At 44.4% G+C, this 3,657-nt stretch overlaps 1 long non-coding RNA gene across 2 annotated transcripts; it reads right to left on the bottom strand.

The window, feature by feature from the left end:
* Positions 1-1,810: 1,810 nt before the first annotated feature.
* LOC138520995 (uncharacterized) lies at positions 1,811-3,268 on the bottom strand. 2 transcript variants are annotated; one of them, XR_011282907.1, is made up of 4 exons: positions 3,193-3,268; positions 2,980-3,109; positions 2,676-2,763; positions 1,811-2,226 (listed from the first exon to the last, which is right to left on the bottom strand). It is a non-coding gene; the product is annotated as an uncharacterized lncRNA (long non-coding RNA). The 2 variants fall into 2 exon arrangements; XR_011282905.1 differs by having other exon boundaries at positions 1,858-2,763; positions 3,193-3,253.
* Between the last annotated feature and the right edge of the window lie 389 nt (positions 3,269-3,657).

The following is a 3,657-nucleotide window of genomic DNA, read 5'->3' on the forward strand; positions in this document are numbered from 1 at the left end:
GCCAGCGCGAGCGGGGTACGTGTGTTCTGGGGCCTTCGCAGGGAGTTTTACACGCTATTAGCCTAGCACGAGTGGGGTACGTGTGTACTGGTGCATGCACGGGGAGTTTTACATGCTATTGGCCTAGCGCGAGCGGGGTACGTGTGTTCTGGGGCGTGCGCGGGGAGTTTTACATGCGTTTTCGTGGTTGTGGGGCTGTGTGCTGGTCCACTGGCCTTTGCGCCATATACTGGATTTGTGCGCAGTTCATGGCGCACGGGGCGGGGTTGGGGGCGTAACTGGCGCTGCTGCAGGGTCGCTACGCAACTCTGCACCACGGCTGGTTATGGGTGTTGGAATCCATGAATACGCTGTGCGCTGAAATGGGTTTTGGCGCACACGGCTGGCGCAGACAGCCACACGCGCACACTGTGCGCCTGCCGTGTGCACCACTTGTGCGCTGAATTCTATGAATTACCCCCCTATAGTTTTCACACAGCCCTGTATGCTGAGAAATACCTTGTTTCCTAAAACTTTCAAGCTGAGAAGATAGTGGAAAAGAGGCACAGAGACAAGAAAGCATTGTCCAGGATGACACTATTAGAGTGATGTAGTATTACTACTCAAGCCTCCAGGTTCCACGGCCGAGGGATTAAACTCTCGACCGTTTGTGAGTAGTCAGTGGAATACACCATAAGAGTGCAGAAAATGAATGGGAGGCTTACAAAGATGGAGATTTCCAGTAATTTTGTCTTGACAGGGCTTATGGAAGTCTGGAAAAATGACTCGTTGGAAAGTTTCCTGAAAGTGCCATAGAGTCCGGGAAGAGTCCAGCGGGAGAAGGGGCAAGTCCATGGAAGTGGGGGAAGAGGACTCACTCAACAGGCACAGGGTTTTTGAGGCAATGGCATGTGAAGAAGCAATCCCACTTGTCTATCAGCCTCAAGACCTGCTAAAATGCCTCCCAGAGGCAAGGGGCTGAATAGTTGGTTCCTCTGCAACAACTTACAAGGCAATTCCACCACCATCTGAACAGGGGTTCTTCTACACGACTGCAAGAGCATATCCAATGGCACGAACGGCAGGAAATCGGCACTTTCAGATTTGCTTTTTCTCTGAATTGTGCAGAATGACTAGTGCTAAACCTACGGTTCTATGGTCATTAATCACCCGTTTTCTTTCTGCGGTACATTTTGAAGAAACTTTTTTGCCGAAAAAAATAGATTTTTTTTCATTCGGGGTGTTCTGCCCTTTCCCCCAACCCCCTATTATTTATTCCCTATACACTACTCCACCCTACCCCTTATATGCACCTCATATTTTTCAATGTTTTTTTTCAGCAAAACCTCTTCGGGAAAAAAGTGCTGCGAAACATAAACGGGTGATGAATGAACATCGTACCATCTGGCACACCTCCCAAAGAGAAGTCACGTAGGAATTAAGCTCGTACGGTAGTGGTATGCAACCTTTCTTTCTCAGCTCTTTAGGTTGAAGCACCTTCTAGAGCACCTTTGTAAGCCTGAGAGCCACAGCTTGAAGTCTGCCTTTTATTTGTCAGAGTAGAATAAAAGAAGTACCAATTCTAAATGGTTAGAAAAAAAAATAGTGTAGCGTGTAGTGCACTTGTCATTAAAAATAATTGTCAGCTAACTAGAGCTTCAACGTCCTCTTTTTAAAGGGCTGACTGGGTGAGGACAACTAAACACAAAATATACAGTAGCCCACAAACCAGCATCCTTCTCTTTCTGTTTAAGGTGAGTATCTAGATGCCTACGGACCCAGTCGTGTTCACCCCTTCACTATCAAACAGGGCAAATGACCATGTATTATTCATAAATATACATATTTTAATATTTATCAAAAACGAATTCATCACAATACACAACATTGTTTAAAACCAACAACATAGTTAGCATTACCTCTAACAATGACATCTACACATATACATGTAACTCATATGGCAGATAAACATATACATTAGGCCCTTTCTGTGCCTAGGTGGGGAGCTAACTAATATCTCTACCGCTGCTTTTTCTGCTAATACCCTCTTTACTAATGAGGGCAAGACAATGTGCCTACACTCACAGAATGTGTTTCTAGGACCAACAACAAAAAGGATAAGAAAATGCACATAAATAAATCTCAATTGCATCTCCTGTTGGTGCTGTCTTCAGGGCACTTATTCTTTTTCATATGTTCTCATTTCCTCATATGACATCACATGATTCTAGCCATATTCTCAACGTTCTACAAAAAACAGACATATATATATATAGTCTTAAAACATGGTTATTAAAACTTTTGACATGACAGGTCCCTAGAGGCACCCTTCACATCTTCACCTCTATCTAGTTATAAACAAAGAGATTCATTTTATTTTCAGTATCATCATTACCCATACTGGGATATTTCCCTTTAGTTACTTAGTACTTCAAAAATGTGCACTTTATGCTTCCAATACATAATTTCACTAATCAGCATGTATTACAAAGAGTCAGGCGCTGTGCTTCTGTTGTTGCTCATTACTGTTTTTTTGATATTTGCAAATACCCGTGTTTTTGATCTAATGAAACTTCAGTGGTTGCTACCCCACTTCCGGGACGGCTATCACAATAGCAAAAAGTCCGTCCATATCTTGTAAATACAGCCACACTAAATCTGTCGGCCACATGAACTCACGATGAGTGTGCGCTTACCCACTACGATCATTCCCAGTGGGAGCCTTTTCACTTAGTCGCTTCACCGGCTGCTTGATGCCGCGTGCAAAAAATGTTTCCCGCAATCCTAGTGGAATAACCAAAGAAAGGATGTTAGCTGCGGGGGAGAGAGAGAGCGAGGGGGGAAGATGACATTTTCACACCTGGTACTCTAGTTCAAATAAAACCTTAATGGTTACAACCCCCCTATCTCGGGACGGCTTAAAGACAAATAAAATGTCTGTCCATTTATTTGCAAAACATCATGTGTCTGACTACAACATCACGCCGAGTATGTGCTTACCCGCTGTAATCGTTCACAGAGGGGGCCTTGTCAACATCGGTGCACCTAACTCGCTTCACCATTTGTTTTCCTCTGACAAATTTCGGCTATTTACGGCCACGTGCGAAGTGGAATAATACTTCCTACTCGCCTAATGGAAAAATCAAAAGGTAGATTTAAGCCTCAGGGGGAGAGAGGTGATTGCCACAAAAATTCCCAGACGTCCTGCCTCACCTGGCACTTGCCGTGTTCTCTTCCAATTTCTCCCTTCCTCCAGCTATGCGTCACATGACTCCCGGAAAGGCAGAGTCTTCTCAACGCAAGGCGGGACGTTTATATTCCTGTCAGACGCAATGACGTGTGGTGAACACACCCAGGTGTGGGATGACCATGGCCACTGTACCTCTACGACCACCATATTGGAGGGGTAATTAATTCCTCTATGTTGAACCTCGAGTTTGCAGATCTAAAAGTGAACCGGCTCTAAGCTTTTAAAGAAACAGTCCACTCGAGTGTATACATACACACGTGTTGCAGATGATCATTAAGCCTAATGGAGGCTCGTATCACGTTGTGAAAAGATTAATTAAGGCAAGACGGCACTAAACATATAGGCCCCTATTCCAGTGTGCCGTTGGAAACCAAAGACATCCCTCTGATGTGCCTCAAATATATATCTTATCAAATGATCAGATGTAC

Source organism: Ambystoma mexicanum, chromosome 1q (genome assembly GCF_040938575.1).
Source record: "Ambystoma mexicanum isolate Mex_15411 chromosome 1q, UKY_AmexF1_1, whole genome shotgun sequence".
NCBI lineage: Eukaryota > Metazoa > Chordata > Amphibia > Caudata > Ambystomatidae > Ambystoma > Ambystoma mexicanum.